Here is a 27,200-nt window from a genome sequence, read left to right as displayed (position 1 = left end):
GGAGGCAGAGTTCATTCAAACACTAAATACAAGAGTCTTAGTTCAATGGAATCTAGTCTCATTTGAGGAGTGGCTGTTCTGTGCCAGGCTTTGCAGATATGACAGATATAAGGCAGATGGGGTCCTTACCCTCAAGGCTTTACAGGTTTTGTTGGGAGAACTTTGTCGTCTGGGACCACTGACAAGACTGCCTCTGTTGGGCTGACTTAGTCTGCTGCCACTAAAGAATCCTTGCTACCTAACTTGTTTTAATTTCCATTATATTAATTATCATAATTATCTTTCTCATTATGTTCCCTTTTTATGTAGACCTTTCTAAAGGGAGTGAAGATGTAGCTCTCTTGATCCATGCAACACTTATTTTTCATTGTAAATTTACAAAGTGATATTTTTAATGTAGACATCAATCTCATGAGGTTGGTTAGAGGGAGTCTGCAATTGAGAGATAAAACCTCTCTTGCTGAGCTGATAGAATCAGCTTCCTAAGACTGAAGTTATAAAAGACATTCTGTGAAGACTCTAAGGAAAAGATCTGCCCATCAATAATCACCATAGCATCTACAGATTTCCAGACCTGGGATGAAGAATAATGAATTGGCCAAGGTTTGTATTTATAGTTAGAGAAATGGGTCAATTCTTTAACCACTCCATTTAACATGTTGATAAGAGATCATGGGAACTGAGCCACTTCATTTAATCCTCTCTTGCTGAGATATTATCGTACATCGATATTTTATTTCCAAGAAACACTTGAAGATTCTATTGTTAGATGAGCAACAGCAGCAGCGAGGCTCAATGTGAAAGGTGAAGTCAAACTTCTTGAGTTTGTAAGGATATAATTAATATCAATAAAACTCTTCTCCACTGTTTAGGAACTTAAGTCAAAGTATAAAACATGTCCACATTGAATAAATGCATTTGAGGTTCTAAACAGATTTTAGGTGAGGAGTCTATTGACTTGGGAACTGTAGTCTTTTAGTTTTAATACCATGAATTTCAAAGTATTCTTTACAGCTAGGTATGAAAAATTGGTTAAGGGGAAAACTTTGTACTTGCCACCATGCTTATGATTTTCTGGAGTTAGAAACTGTTTGCCCTGGCATGGAATTTGACAGACCTGGCTTATTATACTGATGCTGGAACTCTAAGCCAGGAGGAGATGGTAAGCTACACAAACACTCTTATCCTTCACTCCTCACGTGTAAAGTCGGAATAAGAGCAGCTATCTCATGAGATTGTATGAGGGTTTAATAAAATAGTACTAGTAAAAGTGGCTTGAGCATACATAGCAATAACTTACACGCACTGAGTGCTTACCATGCTTCAGCTTAGTAAATGCGCAAATATTAGCAGATATTGCTAAATTCTGCATGTGGATTTTTTTTTTCTTTTTAGCCATCCCCTTACTTGGTATTTAAATACATTCAGGACATAGGTATGCTTTATTACAGGATTATTTACAACAGCCAAACTATGGAAGCAGCCCAAGTATCCATCTATTGATGAATGGATAAAAAAGTGGCACCCGTGTGCACGTGTGCACACCCGCGCGCGCACACACACACACACACACACACACACTGGAATGTTACTCAACCATAAAAAAATAATGAAATATTGCCATTTGCAACAACATAGATAGAGCTAAAGAGTATAATGCTAAGCGAAATAAGTCAATCAGAGAAAGACAAATACCATATGATTTCACTCATGTGGAATTTAAGTAGTGAAACAAATGAACAAAGAAAGAGAGAGAAACCAAGAAACAGAGGGTCAGTGGGTGAAACAGGTGATGGGGATTAAGAGTACACTTTTCATGATGAGGACTAAGATATAGCATTTTTGAATCACTGTATTGTACAACTGAAGCTAATATAATGCTGTATGTTAACAATACTAGAATTAAAGTAAAAACAAAAACAAAAACAACAACAACAAAAAACCCAATGCATTTTTAATCTTCAGACACTCACTGTTAGTCTCATTCGTAATATAAATAGTTCAAAGCTTCTCATTTCTCTTGGGATACAATGCGAAATTCCTAACACAGATTACAAGGCGTTGGACGACCTGGACCTGGAACCTACTATAGGACACCCAGGAAACAGCTTATAGGTCCCTTCTGGCAGCAAGTCTTCTGTTTCTTCTCCTCCTCATGTACTCCGCCAAACCTTAAGTCCTCTGTTGTGTGCTCCACAACATTCTTTGAATTTTCCTGTCATACTACATGCCCTTCTTTATTGTTATTGTCTGAATGTTCAACTACATTGTCAGCTCTTAAGGGTACACATTATGTCTGTTCCCATTCATCAGTTATCACAAAAGCCATCAACAGGGCCTGGGCCAGAGTAGATACTATAGTAATTGCTGGATGAAGGTAGAAGGGAGGATATGAAAATTGTAGCCAGAAAGGTGGTAGTGACAGAGACAGTACTGGTGTATTGGAGAACTTAATACAAAATAACACTTACGATAGAGTTAATAATTTTTATTCATAAAGCTTCATCTTAAAATGTTTATTTATTCTGGAAGGCAGCTATGCCAACCGCTCTACCACCAATGCTCCCTAAATGTTGATTTACTCTGTGTTCTGTCTAAATAGCTCAAGTGCTTACTGACCAGTGAAATTTCCATCTAACTTTATTCTCTGACTCAGTCTTTGTAGACTTTCAAAAATAAAGCTTTTAAACTGCTACATTAATATCCTGAACATTATATCCTTGAAGTTCAATTGGAATAAACTCATCACCAATACAGTAACCTTCCTCTAGATTTATACTTTTATGTTTAATTACTTTTAAATGTTTGACTAAATTGGCTTTTCCCTGAAAACTCTTTATTGTACTTAATTAGGAGGAAACTGAGGCATCTCATCACAAACTCAATGATCACAGGCTTGCCATTTCTGAAGAATTTCAGGAACTGTTAGCCAAGATTTCCATGATGTATGGAAAGACAATGTTAGAACAGATACCTAACTATTTAGTAGGAAAAAAAATCAGGATTCTATGGCTTGTGCAGCACTTCTTATACACATTTTCACTGAAGCTAAGTTGAACAGCCTTCACAAATTCAAGAATGAGTTGTATGAACAGAGAAAGGATAAATTGGAATGTGGAGTCTGCACTGAGGAGTGGAAATCTATCCCTGAGAAGTTACTCAATGAAGACAGCAACTGCCTTAACAGTCCCTGCCCCCAACCCCACAATGTTAAATACCAACTGCATAAGCCACTGAAACAACAACATCCTTCAGTCCTTCCTACTCAGAGAGCTTCACCCCCTCAAACCCGATTTCTACAGCCATTCGGAGGCACTTGGCTTTATTTCAGGAAACCTGACCTTAGAGGACATTATGTTTTGTAACCAGAATTGGATAAGATGAACAGACTCTTTTTATTAACATAATATTTACATATAATCCTAGCAGCCAAGATTTATTGAGTGCCCACTGTGTGCCAGATGCTTTAATTATAGTTTCTGTCTTCATCTCACAAAAACCCTGTGTAGTTAGTCTGATCTCAGGGTTTGGCAGACTTTCTCTGTAAAGGGCCAGATAGTGAATATGTTAGGCTTTGCAGGCTGCACAGTCTGTTGCAATTTTGCAGCTTGGCAGTTATGGCAAGAAAGCAACCGTAGACATGCATAAGTGAGTGGGTGTGTCTCATTCTCATAAAACTTTTAATGAACACTGAATTTTGAATTTCATACATTTTTTTCTTTTTTTTATGCGTCAAAAACTTTTTTCTTGTTTCACTTATTAAAAAAAAAAACAAGCCATTCTTAGCTCATGAACTTTGTAAAAACACGTGGCAGGCCAGGTTTCTCTCAGGGAGGGCCGTAGTTTGCCAACTTCTGCATTATCTAAATATTGGGGCAGAGGATTAAAGCTCAGAGAGACAGTTACTAATAAGAAGCAGAGAGGGGCGCCTGGGTGGCTCAGTCAGCTAAGTGTCTGACTCTTGATTTTGGCTCAAGTCATGATCTAGGGTCCCGGGATCCAGCCTTACAACCGGCTCGGTGCTGGGAGTGGAGCCTGCTTAAGAGTCTCTCTCTCTCCCTCTCCCCTTCCCCATTTGTGCGCTCTCTCTCTCTCTCTCTCTCTCTCTCTCTCAAAATAAATAAACTTAAAAAAAAATCAAGTGGAGATAATTCTGACTGGATGGTTCCTTCTCCTTTTGATTTATGTGCTTCTGTCTGTATTATGGCTCATATTTAATGGGAAGGCTAAAATCTTCCTCTAGCCAAGATCTTAACATGACTGACAAGTAAGTGGATTATGACTGAGTTGATAGCTTTCTTCTTCAAGTAACAATGAATTCAACCACAGACCATTCTCTTCAGTGGAGCTTTTCATCTCATTTGGAAAGCAAGTGGTTCTGGCAAATCAAAACTAATAAATTATGCTTGTAGTTACTCGTTGGTCCTTACCATAAAAACAAGTTAGCTTCCCTATCCCTCTGTATTTTATTTACATGTTCTCCAATTGGTAAGCAACATTTTGGTTAAAAATTCAAGAGACTATTAGAATCAAGTTCTTGAGAAAAGGAGGAAAATAAAGTAAGAAAGAAAAAGTGTGGGAAATCAAGTATAAATTAGATTTTATTTAATATTCCCTTTTATTTTTATTTTTTTTTTATTTTTTTTTTCAACGTTTATTTATTTTTGGGACAGAGAATGAACGGGGGAGGGGCAGAGAGAGAGGGAGACACAGAATCGGAAACAGGCTCCAGGCTCCGAGCCATCAGCCCAGAGCCTGACGTGGGGCTCGAACTCACGGACCGCGAGATGGTGACCTGGCTGAAGTTGGACGCTTAACCGACTGCGCCACCCAGGCGCCCCTAATATTCCCTTTTAAATGCATCTCTTAAAATTCAAGAGCAGTATCTTTCCAGCTTCCAAGACAAATCAGGAACTTCAAGCACCATGAATCCACAACTAACCATTATTTGTGGAAGGGGTACGACATCAGGCAACACATTCCCAAGAAAGAGAATAAGAGGGAAGGGGGAGGGGGAGAAGGAGAGAAGAAGGAAGGAATGTTTCAGCCATGAGAAGTAAAGAGAGATACATATGGACCTGGTACACATCGCTAAAATGAGATGAGGGAGGGAAGAAAGTCTAGAAGTTGACAACAATACTGGATTGGGAGAGAGGAGCTCTTAAGGGCTTTGTAACGAAACTGAGCTTGTAGAACAGCTTTGTACAGAAATTTCAACTAGGTATGGTGACAAGTGTCTACTGTACTTATTGTGGTGATCATTTCTCAATGTACATGAATATCAAATCATCACGCTGTGCACCTGAAACTAATATCATGTTACATGTCAATTATACTTCAAACGAAAAAAAAAAAAAAAGGAGAAAAAGAAAGAAAGAAAAAGAAATTAAACTTGGGATTAAAGAAAAAAAGAGTAGTCCCCTAACCAGTATCTATGGGAAACAAGAGCTTAGACAATTCTCTTATAAGGTTAGTTAAATTGGCAGAGAAATAAGATAAATCTAATTCCAGTTATTTTTTTTTTAAAGCTCTGACTTGCTACTTGCACTGTCTTAAGTGCTTTTCATGTAGAATTTTAATCTTTAGACAACTTTACAAGTTAGGTGCTGGAATTGCCTCCATTTTATAAGTGAGGGAACTGAGGTACAGAGAAGTTAAGTAACTGCCCCCAAATAACCCAGTGGGTAAGAGATAAAGATGGGATTAACTCAGGCCTGCCTGATGACAAAGTCTGCATTCTTAATTGCTATGCTCAACTGCTTCTCACTCCTATTAATGAATATGAAATTGAAGTAGAGTGATGTCACGATTTAATATTTTATATGAGTAATGGACTAATATAATTTTAATAGCGCTTTGTAATTTATAAAATGCATTCACACACACAATGTTTCACTAGAGTTCCACAATATCCCTGTGTGGTAATTTAGGATTATCTTCTTCTAAGTGTATCAGTGAGGAAATTTATGCGCAAAGAAGTGACCCGTTCAAGGTCACAGGGCTGGAAAATACTGGTGTGGTAGAAGGCAAAGAGCTGGCTCTATCTATGTATCTGGGAACTCTGACTCTGCCACTCACGGAATCAACATCTTTGGACAAACATACCCTTTCCAACTCCAGCATCTGCAACTGAAAAAATGGGGATAGAACGTTTACCTCTCAGGGTCTTTCACAGCAGAATGTTCTTTAACCTACGCAAATGCCTTTGGTATATGTTAGGCATATAACATGCAGATCTCCTTTACCTGCCTGTGATAGTGAGTTTCTAAAACAAACCAACCAACGCTGAGTATATGCACATCAAATCATCATGCGGTATACTTTAAATATCTACACAATTTATTTGTCAATGATACATCAATAAAGCTAGAAAAACAAAACAAAACAAAACAAAGAACAATCCTGAATCAGAGTTGGAAAATCTAGGTTCTTTTTTCAATCATGCCCTTAGCCAGCTGTGGCATGGTATTGATAGACTACATCCATGTTTATCCATGGGTTGGTTAACTGGGTTGTGCCTAGGGTGACATCACCCTATGTGATGTCAACATGGAGCTGGGAAGAGATGTATGCTTCATCAGAGATATTCTCACCAACAACTAAAAGCTGGTCCCAGAAAACCACAGAGTACAATGATGAGATTTTGTGAAAGGAGAAAGCACTTTTTTTAAAATATTTTTTTAATGTTTGTTTATTTTTGAGAGAGAGAGAGAGAGAGAGAGAGAGAGAGAGAGAGAGAGAAAGACAGCGTGAGCAGGGGAGAGACAGATAGAAAAAGGGAGATAAAGAATCTGAAGCCAGCTCCAGGCTCTGAGCTGTCAGCACAGAGCCCAACATGGAGCTTGAACTCACAACTGTGAGATCATGACCTGAGCTGAAGTTGGACACTTAACTGACTGGGCCACTCAGGTGCCCTGAGAGAAAACACTTTTTTCAGAGGTGAGGCTGAAATGCTTGAAATGAGTTAAAGAATAAAACAGTAGCAAAACCACATTTCCCAAGCAGTTCTCACAGTAAAAAACAAAAACAAAACAAAACAAAGCAGTAGAAAGGGCATCTTTAGTCAAAATCATGTGGGGAGCTAACTAATTTAAATAGAATGTTAGATGCTGGATTTTTCAGAGTTCAAATCCAATGTATATTATGAACCTCCAGGAGCCATCTAGTACACAGAGCATTTCCTAAGCTTATATGACCACAGATTCTTAATGGAGCATTTTATAGGACTAATGTTCTATAGAATGCATTTTGGAAAATTTCATTGCAGAGGAAATAAGGCAAGCTAACAAGAACTCTAACTCCTTGTTTTAATCAGTGCAATCTAATCAAGTAATTACCTAACACCAATAATGTGCCCAATCTATACTGGGAGGCCATGGAGACAAAAAAAAAAAAAAAAAAAAAAAAAAAAGAGAGAGAGAACTGTCTGCATGTCTTTCTCCATAGGAGAAAAATAGACATGCTAAGTAAAGAAACCATGGTGGAAGTTCTGAAAATGAGATCCCAGGGGCCAGACTGTAGAACCAAGAGACTTTATCATCAAGTGATACTCTCATAGTCAGAATTGAAGCATGAACCATGTAGCAAATGCTGGATACCTCAAAACATGTCAGGAAGAAAGAAGTGGACTGAGGACATGTTTATTCGAGAATCCAAATTGGAATTTTATTCATCTATGGGAAAAAAAAAAACAACAACAACAAACTAAGAGCACTTCTTTTGGTCTTCAATCCCACAAAATCACAAACACACTGAGATTACCATTCTACGATGTTTACCATGTTTGAGATGCAATGAGTCCCAGAAGTAAAAAGTCCAGTTGGTTCTCCTTTGGACAAACACCAAACAGAAGAGTGCTCTTCAGGATACCACATGATGCTTATTGTGAAAAGTAGACCCTCTGAACAGGCAATAAAACCCAGAAGGGCTGCCAAATGAAGTTAACTTCAAGTAAGTAGAGAAATGTTTCTTTCATCCTAGGATTTGGTTGGGAATAGAAATCAGGCCACGTGGTAGAAATGAAACCGTGTAAGACTCTCAGTTCTACTATGTTAGATATTGTATGCACCAAGTGATGAACTCACAACTATTGGTTTCCTTGTGTCTTTGAAAGCAACTGATAAAATACAGGGGGAAAAAAAAAATCCAGTGACAGAAAACTCCCGGAGTTCTACGCAAATGACTGTTTCCAAACTGTTTCCTATCAGGACACTTTTCCTGACACAAGCCTATATTTGCAAAATATTGTGGGGCACACAACTGAGTGGCAAGATCCACCCGGTATAGCTTTTAGACTTTTGGGTCATCTTAGCCTGTATGTAATGTTTTAAGAATTCATTCTACCTTAGCTTCAATGCCTTCAAATCAGCATCACCGCCACTACCATATATGGCCCAAATGGAGGGGATGGACTTTGGCATATATAATCTGTAACCTAAAACTATCAACAATGAAGATATGTATATATACATGGGTGTACACACACACACACACACACACACACACACACACACACACACCCTCTTTGTGGAACTAAGGTTTCAGGAAGTTAAGTAACATGCCTAAGGCCACCAAGCTGGTAAGGAAGAGCCAGAATCACACATGAGTCTCTCGTAACCACCCCTACAGTCTTTCCACACAGTCTGTTTGCCTGAGCTTCTCACTACCTCGCTCCCATAAAGGTTTTAGTCTTCCCTTCTTTCTCCTTGTGTCTGTCCTTCTAGTTCCTGTCCACCTTCCTTTCTAATTCTCTCTCTAGCTACATTGCTAAACTTCCTTCCTTACTACCCTCTAGCTTACTGTTTCTTAATCAGATTCCAAAGTCCAATCCATTAGCTTTGGAACCACCTTTCAGTCAACAGGTAACTCCCAGCCCAGGCTCCAACCCAGACAATACATAGAATAGGAATATCTGGGAGTGGAGTTTGGGCACGTGAATTTTGGTTAAGCTCCCTGAGAGATTAGTCTATGTATTATGTGTATATCAAAACTGCCTCTTCATACACCTATCACCAAGCCCCCTCCATCTTACTTTTCTTCATTTCACTTCTTCCCTCAGAATGGGCTGTGTGCTTATCCTCTTTGTTGTATTTTCCTTCTACAATGTGAACTCTACATAAGCATAGGTTTTTGTCTCTTTTCTTCATTCCTAACTCTCTCCATTAGCATCTACTTCATGATCAATAAATGTTTATTGAATAAATGAAAGAAAGGGAATCATTCCATATTTAAACTCCATCCACAGCAGACTCCCACTAACTGGTCCTGTCAGCAATTTAAATGCTCTATCAATCATTTTTCACCACCCTTCTTCTATATGATATTTTCAACTCAAAAGCATATCACATTGTCCCTGACTTTCATCCTTACAAGATGCCCTAAGAAGATATGCATACATACACACAATTCAACAATGCAGGAAAACAAGACTCAAAGTTAAGTGAGCAATCTATTCCCTAAATGAAAAATCTGTGGTGGAACTCAGGACTTCTCATTCCAGATTTCACTTTTTCCTCACAATACCAAGCAGATATGCATCATAACCAACTACTTATTTGAGGTTGAGCAGTGGTTCTCAAAGAATGGTCCCCGGCCATCAGCATCAATTGAGAATTTGTTGCAAATCCCAATATTTAGACATGACCCAGACATAATAAGTCAGAAACTCTGCAAAGGAGCCCCGTGATTTGTTTTAACAAGTCTTCTAAGTGATTCTGGTGCACATTCAAATTTAGAACCACTGAATTACAACAAAAACAAAACAAAACAAAACAAAACAAAACAAAACAAAAAAGACTGTTAAAAGGGAAAAGCTCTTGGGGCACCTGGGTGGCTCAGTTGGTTAAGCATCCAACTCTTGATTTTGGCTCAGGTCATGAACTCACTGGTTCCTGTGACCAAGCCCTACATTCAGCTCTGCACTGACAGTGTGGGCCCTGCTTGAGATTCTCTCTTTTTCTCTCTACCCCTCCCCTGCTCATGTGTCCTCATTCTCTCTCTGTATTCTCTCTAAAATGTAAACATTTTAAATAAAGAGAAAAGCTGTTTGTAAAGAAGAATGCACTGAGCAATCATCACTAATAAGCAACACAGAGAAAGAACTTTGTAAAATTAGCAGACATCACAACAGAAGGAGATAATGGGTAAAATGCTTGGCCTATCTTCTATTTCATAGTAAATGTGCCCCAAAATGCTAGGGAAAATGAATGACATAACACGTAAAGTTACACAAATATTTTAAAAGAGGGTAACCACAAATATACAAAGGATTGTAAGAAACTGCTGTGAAAAATTGTATGCCAACAAATTAGATAACCTAGAAAAAAATGGATAAATTCCTGGAAACATACAATCTTCCAAAAGTGAATAGAAAATTTGAATAGATCGATTATTAGTAATGAGATTGAATCAGTAAACACACACACACACACACACACAAAACAAAACAACAACAACAAAAACAAAAACAAAAACAAAAACAAAAAAAACAAGCCAAAAAACAAGTCCAGGACCAGATGGATTCACAGGTGATTTCTACCACACATTAAAAGTAAGTTAATTCCTATTCTCCTCAAACTATTCAAAAAAAAAAAAAAACCAGGAAGGAAGGGAGGGGAACTCCCAAATTTATTCTATGAGGCCAGAATTACCCTGATTCCAAAAGAAGACACTACAAAAGATCAAGATGAAAACTATGGGCCAATATTCCTGATAAATAAGGATGCAAAAAATCTTCAACAAAATATTAACGAATCACATTCAACAATACATTAAAAGGATTATTCACCAGGATCAGGTGGGATTTATTCTGAGGATGCCAAGATTGTTCAATATCCACAAATTAATCAATGTGATACTCCACATTTAAAAAATTAAAGATAAAAAATCGTATGATCATCCAAATTGTTGCAGAAAAAAACAGTTGATAAAATTTGACATATATTCATTACAAAAACCTTCAACAAAGCAGTATTAGAGGAAATATACTTTAGAATAATGAAGGACATATCTGACAAACCCACAGCTAATATTATCCCCAGTGGTGAGAAACTTAGAGCTTTTTCCCTAAGGTCAGGAACAAGACAAGGATGTCTACTCTCACCACTTTTTTTCAACATAGTACTGGAAATTCTAGACATGGAAATCAGACAAGAAATACAAATCAACCATATTGGTAAAGAAGTAGTACAACTGTCACTATAGGCAGATGACATGATACCGTAAAAAACCCTCAAGACTCCAGGATGAAAACAAAACAAAAATGAAAAACAACATTAGAACTAATAAATGAATTTGGTAAAATCGCAAGTTATAAAATTAATGTACAGACATCTGTTGTATTTATATACATTATAACAAAGTAGCAGAAAAATTAAGAAAACAATTTCATTTACAATTGCACCGAAAATAATAAAATACCTAATATTAACCAATTAGGTGAAAGACATGTATACTGAAAACTATAAAACACTGATGCAAAAATTGAAATTGATGCAAACAAATGGAAAGACAAACATTATCATGGACTGGAAGAACTATTAAAATGTTCATACTACACAAAGCAACCTCCAGATTCAAGGCAATCACGAACAAAATACCAAAGTCATTTTTCACAGAACTAGAAAAAATAACCCTAAAATTTGTTTGGAATCACAAAAGACCATGAATAATCAATCTTGAGAAAGAAACACAAAGCTGAAGGTATCATAATTCCAGATTTCAAGATATACTACAAAGTTGTTGTAATCAAAACAATATGGCATAAAATAGACACATAGATCAACTCAACAGAATAGAGAGCCCAGAAATAAACCCATATTTATGTGGCCAATTAATCTAAGACAAAGGAGGCAAGAATATACAGTGGGGAAAAGAAAGTCTCTTCAATAAATGAATAAATGGTGCTGAGCAAACTGGACAGCTACATGCAAAAGAATGAAACTGGACCACCTGCTTATACTATTCACAAAAATAAACTCAAAATGAATTTAAAGAGCTAAATGTTGAGACCTGAAACCATAAAACTAAAAGAAAATATAGGCAGTCATCTCTTTGACATCAAGCTTAGGAACATTTTTCTAGATAAGTCTCCTCAGGCAAAGGAAACAAACACAAAAATAAATTGTTGGGACTACACCAAAACTTCAAAAAAAAAACAAAAAACAAAACAAAACTTCTGGACAGAACGTTTGTGAAAAAACAACCCACTGAATGATAGAAGGTATTTGCAAATGATACATCTAATAAGATTTTAATACCCAAAATATATTAAGAACACACAGAACCAAGTAACAACAAAAATTAACTAAAAATCAAGAAGACCTAATACACATTTTTCCAAAGATGACATATATATGGCCAACAGACACATGAAAAGATGCTCAACATCACTAATCAACAGGGAAATGCAAGTCAAAACCACAATGAGTTCTCATCTCGAACCAGTCGGAATGGCTATTATCAAAAAGACAAGAAATAACAAGTCTTGGCAAGGATGTGGGAAAATAAGAAGGCCTTGTGTTCTGTTGGTGGAAATACAAATTGGCACAACCATTGTGAAAAACAGTATAGAACTTCCCTCAAAATTCAAAATCAGAAATAACATAATCCAGTAATTCCACTACTGGGTATTTATCCAAAGAAAAACAAAACATTAATTCAAAAAAAGATATATGCACCTCTATGTTTATTGTAGCATCACTTATAATAGCTAATATATGGAAACAACATAAGTGTCCAAAGGTACATGGATGGATAAAGAAGGTATGGTATGTGATGTATACACACACATATACACAATCAAATATTACTCAGCCATAAAAAAGAATGAGATCCTGCCATTTGCCACAACATGGATGGAATTAGACAGCATTATGCTACCTGAAATAACTCAGATTGGGACAAATACCACGTTTTCACTTAATATAGAAAACCTAAGAAAACAAATGAACAAAGAAAACGTAGACACAGAACCATGAATACAGTAAACAAACTAGCAGTTGCCAGAGTGGAGGGTGATGGGGGACAGGCAAAATAAGTGAAGGAGAGAGAGGGGTAGGGGCTCCCAGTTATGGAATGAATAAGTCATAGGGATAAAAGGTGCAGTATTGGCAATATAGTCAAAGGTACTGCAATAGCATTGGATGGTGCCGACGGTTGCTACACTTGTGATGAACAGAGTGTAATGTATAAACTTGTCAAATGACTATACTGTACACCTGAAACTAATGTAACATTGTGTGTCAACTACACTTCAATAATAAAAAGAAGAAAGAGAAGAAGAGGGGAACTAGGCTGATTTTCTAATAATGTTAAACCACAGGAGAGCCCAATTTGAAGCAAAGAAATACAACTTAGTTTTTAAGTTTCTAAATACCATGCATGCATGAAGTGTTTATATGGCTCTGTCCTTAGGACCAATACCGATCATCTTCTTTCAATGGATTACATGATCATGAAGAAATAATAACTATGGTCCGCTATAACCATTTTGTGTGAATTTGTTTCTAATTAAATGTCCCTGTTATATACAATGTTCTCTGGAGAATAACTTTAGAAATGTAGAATCTCTTATTGGACATAGTAGAAAGTGTCCCTTCTTATCCTTCTAGCAACACTAATTTACTCACCTCCAAATAATTTTTGAAGTACAGAAAATCACTAGAAATTTCAGACAATGATATCATGTGCAGAAATGTCCAAAAATTATATATTTTCCATACTTAAGATATTTACCAGTTTAATCTACTTTTATTAAAATAAGTATTTTTAAGTATTCAATTGAGTATCTCAGACAGTGTAGACAGGTACAAGCATACCGCTTTCCCTCTTTGGAAGAGAATGTCCTTTCCCTTTCTACAAGAAAAAAAAAATTAAGAATGAATATAAACTACGTTTAGAGAATCAGAGTACAGGATAAAAACACCCCTTTGCCCAAACCAGTAATTATTTAATTAAGTATCTAATAGTACCCAACCAAATTACAGCTAATTGAGTTACTTTTCTTTGCTCATTCTATAAGGCAGTTAAATATATACAGCTGCCTTACATTTTTCCTTGTGCTGGCAATGACAGAAAGTATTATTTAACCAAGGCAGCCAAAATCACGTGTCTAAGTCATTCATGTATTCACTGGCTCATTCCTTTAGTAAAAGTTTGAGGGCCTACCACATTCCAGGATGATGATAACTGTGGGAGATAGGATACTCCACAGGATAAACAGCCCTCCCCCCACCTACACAGTACATACACCTCTGGCTCTATTTTCTGGGGCTGCAGAAAGCAAAATTCTACTGAGTCCAAATGTATTAGATTCCCATGGCTCTTGTCTTTCACTCATTCTGCCGTCCTCTTGTAGGAGAGCCCTCACTTTCCTTAGAGAACCCTACCATGTTTCAGTTTACTTGGTTTGACTGGGGCTGATCCTACCACTGAGTACCAGAACTGGTCACATGACTCAGTCCTACTTTATTCAGCATACTCTATTTTCCTGTGATTGATTCAAGTCAGAGGTAGGACTCAAACCACAATGAGATGCATGTGTGTGGTTTATGTTAGAGCTACAGGAAAACAGATACCTTATCTGCTGAAACTGGTAGTTTTTTGGACAATGTAAGCTCAGAACTCTTGGAGTTACTATAGTGACACAATGTATGGTACACTGAGGAAATCAACATGAGATGGAGAAACAGACTGTGAATTACATTGCTTGATCCATTTCCTGTATCAAGCCATGCCTGAAGCTAGAACTAACCTCTAGTTTACATTAGAAAGCACATATACACACTCCATATTATTCTTCCTGCTTTATTATTATTTTTAAATCTGACACTCTACATATTTTAGATGTTTATTTTCTGTCAAGATCCTTTCACTCCCATAGAATATAAGGTTCTTGAAACCCTTTTTTTCGGGGGGGGAGCATCTATTTTGTTCACTATCATGTTTCTGCATCTGGAATGGGGCTTAGCACATGGCAGTCACTCACTATTTTTCAAAAAAATAAATAGGAAACAATAACGAAGACATGGAAATAGAATCTCAGAGTCCACTGACAGGTGAATGGATAAGGAAAATGTGATACGCGCGCACACACACACACACACACACACACACACACACACTATTACACAGCCATAAAAGGATGAAATCTGGCCATTTGTGACAACATACAAAGGATCTAAAAAGTATTATTCTAAGTGAAATAAGTCAGACTAAGAAAGTCAAATCCTATACGATTTCACTCATATGTGGAACCTAAATGACAAATGGATCAACAAACCAAAGGCAGAATCAGACCTATAAATATGGAGAATGAACCGAAGATTGTCAAAGGAAAGGGAGATGGGAGGAGGGGAAAAATAGGTGAAAGGGAATGAGGGTTACAGACTTCCGACCATGGAACGAGTAAGTCATAGAAATAAAAGACACAGCATAGGGAGAATAGTCAAAGATATTCTAATAGCATTGTATGGTGACAGATGGTAGCTACATTTGTGATGAGCGTAACATATAGAGAAATGGAATCACTATGTTCTACACCTGAAACTATTGTAACATTGTGTGTAAATTATATTCAAGTAAAAGAATTAAAAATAGGAATTACTTTGTTCCTAATCTTCCTTTCCACTGTTACCACTAACCTTTTTCCCATGTACATACACACAGGATACCTACTTAGCGATACTGCTAGAGCATCCTAAATTTTCATTGGCTAATCATTCCTTTCTTGATCTTAATCATTGCAAAAGAAGATGTAACAATTAAGTAGACAGATTATTTTTTTTGTCATGAATCAGGAAAACTAGGCTTATAAATTAATAACCTCTTTTCTAAATGAATATGCTGGGATTAAAGCTCAACATTTGTATTTCTAAATGTAACACTCTGGAAAATACAAACATGTGAACTCCTCTTCCTCTCCCCCACCTTTTATGTTTCCATTAAGATAGTCTCTAGTATTCTGTATGTACTCATAGATGTCTACTGTATGTTGAATAGATATAAATTAACAGGTTAAATTTTCATTTTGTATCACTATATTAAGTTTTTACTAACACCTATATCTTTACTTCTGAGAACTGCCTCCTAATTAAATGACCTTACTCCATAGGTTTGCTCTAATAACTATTTTTGATTCCAATTAATACAATGCAGTGGGAAAACTAGTTCACTGTAAAAATTTCTCCCCATTAAAGGAAAAAAAAAGGGTGAAGCAGATTGGGTCCAAAATGCTAGTGGCAGGAATTGTATTCTTAATTCTTTTTTCCCAACACTGAAAGGTGCCCCCTCTGTGAATTGCCTGTGCTTGTACTAACTATGTAAATGTATCTATGATTGATTTTTAAAACAGCACACCAGGGTATATTCAACCCCCGAACAAGAAAAATATCATCCAACTGTAAATATCCAGTGGAGTATTAAAACTGTTTCTTCTTTGCCCTGTGTAACTGCAGAACCCAAAGAGAGAAGGAACATTTCCCCAAATCTGCCTTTCCATTACATTGAATAAACGTCAACTTGAAAACCAGGAAACAAAAATGCCATTATGAGGTCTTCTGAAATATAAAATATTCAAAAGTCTCTCTCTCCAGCTCAGGAAGGATTCCTGAAACTGCCTTTCAGGCTTAAACCTGTAGGTGAATGTTTTAAAAGTTTCCACTCTAATTGCACATTGTTATGTGTGTGTGCCCCTATTCCCAAATCAGACACACTCTATGGGTTCCCAGTGATCATGGCATTGTATGCGTGTTAATACAATGCCATTGAAAAGCCAATCTGTTGGATGAGCTGTTCTCAGCATCACAAGAGGCAAACTGGGGGCACAACGCTGTTGCCAGTTGTGGGCCAATGTGGATTTTTTTTTTCATTCTCATTAAAACACGAACAACTGCTGAAATTGATATATATTGGTCAATGCAACATCTCATCTTACCTGGGAGAAAGAAAAGACTAGATAAAGCCTCAGAGAACACACCAGCAGTACAACATTTTTTTTTTTTAAGGAAGAAAATAATCCTTATTTTGTATGCTCCTCAATAGTACTAATTAGTATATAAATTAGGTTCCAACCATTTCACAGAGCAGATTCCCATGTGGATTTTTTCCTGGTCTGCCATCATGACTTGGTCATCCTTTTTGCCAAAATGTGCAGCCACACCCTCCCCCTTGGAGTAGCTTCTTCAAGATTCTTATCCAAGGTAATTAATACAGAAGGTGGCCCCTCTTTGCTTTCATCACTTTCTGTCTCTGTATTTTCCACTAATAAGATGACTTTGGATGCAGCATAAAATAGTCCTTTCTCATGGAAAAACTTGGCACTTGCATTTTCCCAGCACTTTCTATGATCACTGTTCCCAAATCAAAGAAAAACAGATTCTGGTGGATACAAAAAACAAATATCAGTCACCACATCCGTTCCTACTGTCTAGATATATTTTTAAAATAAAACTGTAGGTGAATTTGATGTACAAAATTTTTAAGTTGTTTTAATTTTAATGTTTGTTCATTTGTTTATTTATTTAGAGTACGTGAGTGAGGGAGGGGGAGAGAGAGAGAGAGAGAGAGAGAGAGAGAGAATCACAATTCTGCACTGTCAGCAGAGAGCCTGACATGGAGCTCAATCTCAGGAGCTGTCACATCATAACCTGAGCCAAGATCGAGAGCTGGGTGCTTAACCCACTGAGCCACCCAGACACCCCATGATGGGCAAAAACTGTTTTGATTTTGCATCTCATATTACTGAAGCTCTCAAATACATTTTTTTACCAGTTTGAAATATTAGTTTATTCTGTAATTTATAGGGGGTTCAGATAGCAACATATAGAAAAAAAATCAAATACATTTTTCATGTTTGTTGGTTTTATGAATTTCTTCTTTTTTGACCTATTTATATACTTTGCCCATTTCATCATTGGGTTATTTTAGAGAAGTATTTCTTATGATGTCATGTTAACAACTAGAAAAAAGAGTAGAGATCTCATTTGGGAGAAATTTTAAGTAGTATCTATCAGGTGTATACTCTAAGCACTAGATTTGCTAACATCATGATCTAAATTTTAAATGCAAGCTATAAATTAAATATTTAAATTTTTGTTAAGAGTCTAAAGCTCTATATTTGATTTCCCACATGTAATTTTTAAAATTTGTGTTTGAAAGGCTATAGAATTGGACACTTGGGACGATGTTATAGGTTTCTGGTCATTTACAAGAACTTAGGACCCTTTGTGTTTCCTACCCTGACCATAATGGACTATGATTGATCAGTGACACTGGTGAAGCGCTTTCTAGCTCCATGCAGAACGACAAGCTAGTAAATATCCTTCTAGTTCAAGTTTCCTTAACCTTGACATTACTGACATTTTGAACTGGGTAACTCCTTGTTGCGGGGGCAACCCTGTGTGTGGCCTTTTTCTGCTAGATGCTCGTAGAACTTCCTCAGTTGTGATAATCACCTCCAGACATGGCCCAAATGTCCTCTGAGGAACAAAATTTTCTCCACTTCAACACTAGCAGTCTAGCTTATTCATATAAATCTTATTCATTTATTGATTCATTGATTCATTCATTTTTTTTATTTTTTGAGAGAGAGTGAGCGCTAGCCAGGGAGGGGCAGAGGAAGCAGGAGGGAGAGACTCTCAAGAGGCTGCACGCCCAGCATGGAGCCTGATGTGGAGCACCCTCTCATGACTATGAGATGATAACCTGAACTGAAATCAAGAGTCATATGCTTAACTGACGATGCCATCTAAGTGCCCCATACAGAAATCTTTAATAGTTTCCAACCAAAATTGCCTTCAATTGAAAATGACTGGTTTAATGTATACATGGAATACAATTTTTGTATAGTCTTCAAAGTGAAAACTCAGTCTCTGCCAAGGCCAGCCATTCTTCTGAATGCAAGAGAAACATCGAAGTCAAGCAACATGACCATGGAAGAGAGTGCCAGAGTAGAATGTTGGGTGTATATTGCTCCTAACTTTTGAAAAGTTGACTCTAGTTGACCCTTGAACAACATGGGTTTGAACATGTGTGTGGGTCCACTTACGCATAGACTTTTTTTCAATAAATATACTGGGACTTTTTTGAGATCTGTGACATTTTGAGAAAACTTACTGATAAACCACGCAGCCTAGAAATTTGAAAATGTAAAAAGTAGGTCATGAATCCACGTATGCACATACTAGTCTATTTTATCATTTGGCACCATAACATGTACACAATTCTATTTAAAAATTAAAATTTACCAAAATGTACATACTTAACCAACCATACACGTCGCTGTTTGTTTCTGAGAGAAATGTAAGTAACAGTGAAGATGCAGTCTTATGTTGTAAATAACTGCATAAGGTTAACTAGAGTACAAATTGCACCACTGTAATAATTTCATAACCATCTGCTGTTACTCTTGGAGGGAGCTCAACTGTTATAAGTGTCCCCTTAAAATGCCACGTGATGCTAATCATCTTTACCTTTTTTCTCTCCAGTTAATTGCCCAATGCAGTAAAAAGTGAAACTTCCCAGTTCTTGCATGGTTTTCATCGTGTTTAGTGTAGTAGCATAAACCTTAGAAAACACTATTGGACATACAAACTGCCAATAGTGAGGCTGGAAATGCTCCAAGCAGCAGAGAAAAGTCATGACATGACACAAGAAAGTTGAATTGCTTGCTATGTACTGGTAGATTGAAATCTGCAGCTGCAGTTGTTTGCCATTTCAAGATAAATGGATCCAGCCTAAGGACCATTGTAAAAAAAAAAATAAAAAGAAAAAAAAAAAAAAAAAAAGTAGAGGAAATTTGTGTTTTGCAATATACCTTTTTATCTTGTATTGAAAATGCAGCTTGTTTTGTGAGTGCAGGGTTGCTATAAGAAAGGCATCCCTGTAGATTCAGAGTCAAGAAAAAGCACAGTTATTTTATGATAACTTAAAGCAGAAGGAAAATGAAGGATCTATAGCTGGAGAATTTAATGCCAGCAAAGGATGGTTTGATAATTTTAGAAAAAAGTTGGGCTTAAAAAATTCTAGACAACAGTAGAAGCAGCTTCTGCCAATCAAGGGGCAGCAGACAAGTTCCCAGATGCCATTAAGAAAATCTTTGAGGGGTGCCTGAGTGGCTCCAGTGGTTGAGCATCCAACTTCAGTTCCTGTCATGATCTCATGGTTCATGGGTTTGAGCCCCACATTGGGCTCACTGCTGTTAGTACAGAGCCTGCTTCAGATCCTCTGTCCCTCTCTCTCCCTGCACCTCCCCCTCTGTCCCTCCCCTGCTCATGCTCTCTCTCAAAAATAAATAAATATTACAAAGAAAGAAAAAAGAAAGAAAGAAAGAAAGAAAGAAAGAAAGAAAGAAAGAAAGAAAGAAAGGAAATCATTGAAAAGAAAAGGTATCTGCCAGAACAGGTTTTTAATGGAAGCAAAAGTGTCATATTCTGGGGAGGAGGATGCCACAAGGATGTTTATTAGTAAGGAAGGCAAATGAGCACCAAGATTTAGGGCAAGAATAGATCGGCTAGCTTTGCTGTTTTGTGCAAATGCAGTTGAGTTTATGATCAGAACAGCCCTTATCTATAAAGTGCCAACCCCCAAGCCTTGAGAGAAAAGACAAACATCAGCTGCCATGTTTTGGTTGTACACGAAGGTCTGGACAATGGGAATCCTTTTTTCTGCATTGGTTCCATTGATGTTTTGTCCTTGGAGTTAGGAAGTACTTGTCAGTAAGGAAATGCCTTTTAAAGTTCTTTTGGTATCAGCCAATGTACCTGGCTACCCAGAACACCATGAGTTCAACAGTGAAGGTGTGGAAGTGGTCTACTTGCCCCCAAACACAATGTCTTTTTTTTTTTTTAACGTTTATTTATTTTTGAGACAGAGAGAGACAAAGCATGAATGGGGGAGGGTCAGAGAGAGAGGGAGACACAGAATCTGAAACAAGCTCCGGGCTCTGAGCTGTCAGCACAGAGCCCAACACGGGGCTCGAACTCACAGACTGTGAGATCATGACCTGAGCTGAAGTCAGATGCTCACCTGACTGAGCCACCCAGGCGCCCCCCCCCCCAAACACAATGTCTTTAATCCAGCCCCTAGACCAGGGGATCTTAAGGACTCTTAAGGTACTCTACGGAGAGGATTGCCAGAAATATGGAAGAGAACCTCAAGAGAAAAGACATCATGTGAGTCTAGAAGGATGACACCATTGAAGATGCCATTGTTGTTACAGAAGCAACAATGAAAGCCATACAGCCAAGCAATTCCTGCCAGGAAACTGTGTCCAGACGTTGTTTATATGACTTGACAGGATTTACAAGAGTCAATCAAGGAAATCACGAAATCATGAAAAAGTGTGGGTATGGAAAAATGGTGGGAGTGAATGGTTTCAAGATATGGCCCTAGGATAAATTCAAGAGCTAGCAGATAGTACACCAGAGGATGACTACTTCTGAGCCAGTGCCAGACGAGGAGAACAAAGACTTAGAAGAGCCAGTGTCAGAAAACAGAATGACATTAGACACTCCAATGCAAGGGTTTTGATTATTCAGGACATCTTTTGACTTATTTCACAACATGAGCCAATCTAGAGTAAGGGCACTGAAACTAAAGCCAGTAATAGAAGAACGATTGGTACAGATAGCAACTTTTTTAGAGAAATGAAAAAGCAGAGAAGTCAGACAGAAATTATACTATATTTCCATAAAGTTACACCTAGCATGCCTGCCCCTCTGCCTTCCTTTCCACCCGCTTCACCTCTTCTGCCTCTGCCACCCCTGGAACAAGAAGACAACCCTTTCATCTCTCTCTGCCCACTCAACATAAAGACAATGAGGACGAAGAGCTTCATGGTGTTCCACTTCCACTTTATGAACAGGAAATGATCACCACGCTGTACAGTTAATAAACTTACATGGTGTAAGTTGTGTGTTCACTTGAAAATCTAATAACTGAATGGCAAGAACTGTAGGAGATATTTCGGCATCATCACTACCACCTACGTATTCATCACGTAGAACATCTTATGCAAGACTTGTATGAATGTAAACAGCCTGTCATATACCACAAGTATAAGGTGAGTGATATTTAACATAAAATTAACAATGTGTTCATTTTATTACTGTTTTAAAATGGTGCTTTCAAAGAATTATATTACCATACAGTATGCCTTTTTTTCTTTCATAATTGGAGAAACTGCACATCAGCTTATCATCACAGGTAAGTGGTTTTTAAAAAAAAAGTAACAATGCTTCCAGGGCTGTATTATGAATATGACTGTAATACTGTATGCCATAAAATTTTTATAACGATTCATTCACTAGTGTATAGACTAGGCTACTGTGAAAGAATCATACAATTATACCAGACTACCATAAAGTTATCATATGGATGCTTCTTCATAATCAATGCATGAATTGTTAGACTTGTAAATAAATATGAGTTTATTTTTCACATTATCTATTCATTTTTGATGTCTCGTGTTAGCAATATGAATAACATCTACGGCGTTTTGTGGCATATAAAATTGATATAGCTAGGTTCGGACAGAGGATTCATCTTATGAACAAGAGACATAAACTTATGGTATCAATAAATATAGTACTATATGTTTTTCCTCCATATATATATATATATGGGTTTTTTAGTGAGAGAGACAGGGGCGGGGGGAGAGATTGGGGGCAAGACGGGGAGAGGGACAGAAGGGAAGACGGAGAGAGAGTGAGGATCCCAAGCAGGCTCCATGCTCAATGCAGAGTGATTCAGGCTCCTTCAGACAACCATGGGGTCATTACCTGAGACAAAATCAAGTTGGACGCTCAGCCAACTAAGCCACCCAGGCAACCCCTTATGGACTTAAAAAAAAAAAAAATTTAATCTTTATTTTGAGAGACAGAGGGAGACTGAGTGCAAGTGGGGGAGGGGCAGAGAGAGAGAGGGAGACAGAATGCAAAGCAGACTCCAGGCTCTGAGCTGCCAGCACAGAGCCCCATGCAGGGCTCGAACTCATAAGCCATGAGATCATGCATGACCTGAGCCGAAATTGGAAGCTTAACCAGGCGCCCCAGTGAAATTCTTAATTTTCTTTTCTTTAGCTTACTTTATTGTAATAATAGAGTACCTAACACATATAACATACAAAATTTGTACTGATCAATTGTTTTTGTTTTCAGTAAGGGTTTCTGTTAATAATAGGCTATTAGTAGTTACATTTGGGGGAGTTAAAGGATATATACACATTTTTGACTGCATATGGGTGTCAGCCCCTAACCTCTGTGCTGTTCAAGAATCAACTGTTCATTACACGGTGTGCTGTGTGGCTCTACTTCCATGAAAAACGTAAATAAAAAAAAAGCAACCCACCATCTCCACGAGGATAGATTTGTAAAGTATTTGTGAAACTGCCGCAAAATGACTGTATCAAGAATCACCTCATAAAATGACAGTGATGTGAGTTCCACGTCCCAGAAGGCCCCCTCTTACGTATTTCTCACTTCCAACCCATCACCAAGTCTTCCTGATTTTGCCAGAAGAAAACACATTTTGAGTTGTTTCTGTCTGCATGTCTGTCACCGCCCTCCTAGATCAGGCTCTCACCATCTCTGTGATAGCGAAAGTCTCCCAAGTGGTTTTCTTGCATCCACCCGGTCCTGCTGCAGCGGACACAGGCAAGAGCAGCCACAAGAACCCCCGGGAAACATTCTGTCATGTTCGCCCTGCATCTAAAACTCTTCAGTAATAGCCCAGGGCTTTAGCACCAAGGCTCTCACCACAACTCACCCAAGCATGTTACTTCTTGTCACCTCTTCCCTTGCTCCCTATACTTCAGTCACCATGACCTTCTTTCGGCCTCTCCTCCACCTTATTTCCCCGGACATACTCCCTCCCCTCTGCCAGAATGTTCTTGCTCCCCTCTTCACATGACTGGCTCCTTCTCGCCTTTGGCATCACCTTCCCTGATGTTCCAATTGGATGCTTCCACCCCGCCCCCTGCTTCTCTCTCTCTACCCCCCTGTTCTTTTCCTCAATAACACACATCTCAGTCCAATGCTTCATTTACCATGTATATAATTGTATGCTTAAGATTTCCAGATCTGGGTACAGTTCCATGTGTCAGGGACAACGCATGCCTTATTTGTGGGGACAACACAGCGCCTCACCCACAGCACAAGATACAAGTGACTGGAGATACGAATGATCCACTAATTCTCAATAACCCTTACATCTCTTCAGCATAATAGCAAATGCCAGCTTGCCCACAAAGGTGAGCGTCCCTCACGGAGATTAAAACAACCCAATTATCCCAGAGAAAAGAAAAAAACCCAGCCTGCTACTTCTCAAAGCAGAGGCAGGGAAATAAATGAGCTTGATTGCAAAACCACTCAGGGTCTCCTCACCTCTTCAAAGGGTAAAACTGATCTATCATTTGTCACCCTCCTTCTACTCACTGAAGTTTTATTAGGCTGTGGTCAATACTCTGCAGCGAATCCTGCAAAGGCTAATAGGCCAGCTCAGAGAGCCTACAACCCGCTTTGCATTTTCATGTCCTTCATTACAACAAGTGGGCTATTTTTATACCTGTTAGCTGCTAACAATCGGCAAAACCTCAGGCTCAGAATAAAATATGACAAGGGCCAAGAGAGGTAACAATAACACTGCTTGTACTGCAGCCAGTTTGCCATTAATAATAACAGGGAGAGAAAGTGAGGAAGAGACAGGGGAGGAAAGAAGCCTCTTTGGAACCCAGCAGAGACAATGTCCTGGGGTGGATGACATATGCCCAGGGCTGTGACCCATCTCACTCTCCGTTTCCTTATCCTCTGAACCGAAATCCTTTAAGGTATTAAATCTTAGAAAAATGTCATAGCGTGACAGGACCTTACATAGGATAAGGCCAAACGACCGTGAGGTGTTAATTTCTTATAAACAGCATAACCCACCATTTTGTAACTTTTCAAAGTTCTTTCACAACCGTGTATTTGTACATGGAAGGAAAGGGGTATCCACAAGGATAATCAATGCTTCGTGCATTATTAACAAAAATCTGAAAACACCTGTTTATTGCTAGAGGAATGTCATGTAAATTTTGGCACATCCATGCCTTAGAATGTTATTACATCACTACTGTTGATGCATGAAATTGTGAGCTGACATTGCATACATTTTATCATACATATCTATTGCCCATTTAGAAGTGGACTCATTTCTCATTCCCATTACTAAAGTGTAAGCCCACTGGGGCAAGAGCCCTCATTCCTTGAACAGTATGAGGTTCACTAAAAATGTTTATAGAAACTATGATGAGTTAATATATACTCTGACACCATTAAAAGAGGACAGTGAGTTCCTATAAACTTTTACAGAGGGTTTAAAACTGCTCTTAGTTGTTTTAAAAAAATACTGGGGAAATGTGGTACACATGACATTTCTGGGAAAGGTACCTGAGCAGCATTCAAAGGCATACCAGGAAGAGGGAGAAACTGATACAGGGTGTCAAGCTACCACATCCTTTTCAAGGTGAACATATTTACCCTGATGAGAAATTAAAAACTTTGGTTGCAGGTTTGAAATCAAAGACTTTTATAAAAACAAACGAATATTGCCAGTCTTCTTTTGTCATTTTGACCTGCCTTTAAGTGGCCTGTTTGGTATCTAATAACCACATGGAAGTGCCTTTTAGAAAAAGATTCCAAAAGGTGTTAAGCCTCCCTAGAAACCAGAAAGATTCTGTGTCAACTGCCATGTCCCTAGGGGTCTGTGTCCGGTACTGAGCCAGCTGGGACATAGAAGATGATGGAATGAAATGGTTCTGAGATAGGTTTGACATTCTGGTGGAGCTGGGTGGTAACCACTTCCTAGCTACAGGACCTCAGGCAAGTCACATCCTTCTGAGGCTCAGTGTCACCACCTTAAAGAATGGGAATAGCACCTCCAATGGACACATGATTTTAAGAATTATAACGTATGTAAGGAATTTAGGACAGCACCTGGCATACCAAGCGTTGAATAAATCATACTTATGCAGTTTTATTGGAGGTTCAGACAAGTTTTACTTTCGGAGAGCCCACTGAGTGCTGCTACATTTTCGAGCCACTGACTGAACCAATATGGCACCTCAACAGTGACATCTATTCACAAAGAAGGGGCAACATGAGCGGAGTTAGGGATGGCTCATTCAAACTTATTTTCATTCCTTAAAAGTAATTCCAAGCATGCCAGTTAGGACAGAATGTTTGGTCACTCCCCATCCTTACTGCCTTTCCATCCCGGAACTTGGTGCATACATACTGAAGCTAGCACAACAAGGTGGAGTCTTTGGTAACGGTACTCAATAAAGAAGGGGAGACACTCTAGGCACCTGGGTGGCTCAGTCGGTTGAGTATCTGACTTTGGCTCAGATCATGATCTCGCGGTTTGTGGGTTCAAGCCCCACGTCGGGCTCTGTGCTGACAGCTCGGAGCCTGGAGCCTGCTTCAGATTCTGTATCTCTCTCTGTCTCTGCTCCTCCCCTGCTCATGCTCACTCTCTCTCTCTCAAAAATAAATAAACATTTAAAAACTTAAATAAGAATGAAAATAAAAAGAAGAGGAGGAGACACTCTTGAAAGCATCATGATGTGTAAGAGACACGCCAGCACCAGGAGACACAGGCACTGGGAAGACCTCATCTCATTCACCTTGGTCCCCTCCTCACTTGCTTTAGGTGTGCCACTTCCAGTGTCTGAAGCATGTATCTCCAACATACGGGTATTTATTTATAAATTATACACATGTACTCTTTCCTCATACAGTATGTATATTATCAATTTGAAAAAGAGACATGTAAAGGGACGAGAAAAGTCACGTTGTTTTAGACCATCCTCTGTGCATTCTTGGCACCCTCAGGATGGAAATCTTCCCTCCTTCCCCATCCTTGCCAAAGGAGGGGGTCAGAGCTGGGGGAGCAAAGGGTTAAGACAAGGTGTCAACTTTGCCTTCACATACGTTTTACTTGGCTTGAGTTATTTTTTGCTTTAGTTGTCAGCATTTTACAATCAGGACGTTTCTTTTACCTAAAGAAATAGCAAGTCCAAAACACTGGGCTCCTGAGTCCGCTGACACTTTTGTTGGACCTGAGTAGCACTCACACAACATCCTTTAATATAGTTCTTGCCAAACTGATTTCTCCCATTTGCAAAACTTGCTCTAATTCTATAGGTATTTGAGCTTGCAGTGCTA

General features: G+C 38.3%; 1 protein-coding gene across 2 annotated transcripts in view; it reads right to left on the bottom strand.

The window, feature by feature from the left end:
* The window catches only part of SGCD (sarcoglycan delta), a 944,201-nt gene that overhangs the window by 400,885 nt on the left and 516,116 nt on the right, over nucleotides 1-27,200 (bottom strand). The window contains exon 1 of one of the 2 annotated variants that reach the window (XM_040443057.1): nucleotides 24,432-24,508. The exons of the other annotated variant lie outside the window; for it this stretch is intronic. The gene's annotated coding sequence lies outside the window, so the exon portion shown is untranslated. Of the gene's footprint in view, nucleotides 1-24,431; nucleotides 24,509-27,200 lie in introns of those variants that run through there. 2 annotated transcript variants of the gene reach the window in all.

This window comes from Herpailurus yagouaroundi, unplaced genomic scaffold, assembly GCF_014898765.1.
Source record: "Herpailurus yagouaroundi ecotype Mexico unplaced genomic scaffold, PumYag 29, whole genome shotgun sequence".
Lineage (NCBI taxonomy): Eukaryota > Metazoa > Chordata > Mammalia > Carnivora > Felidae > Herpailurus > Herpailurus yagouaroundi.
This window is presented reverse-complemented; position numbering and strand designations above follow the sequence as displayed.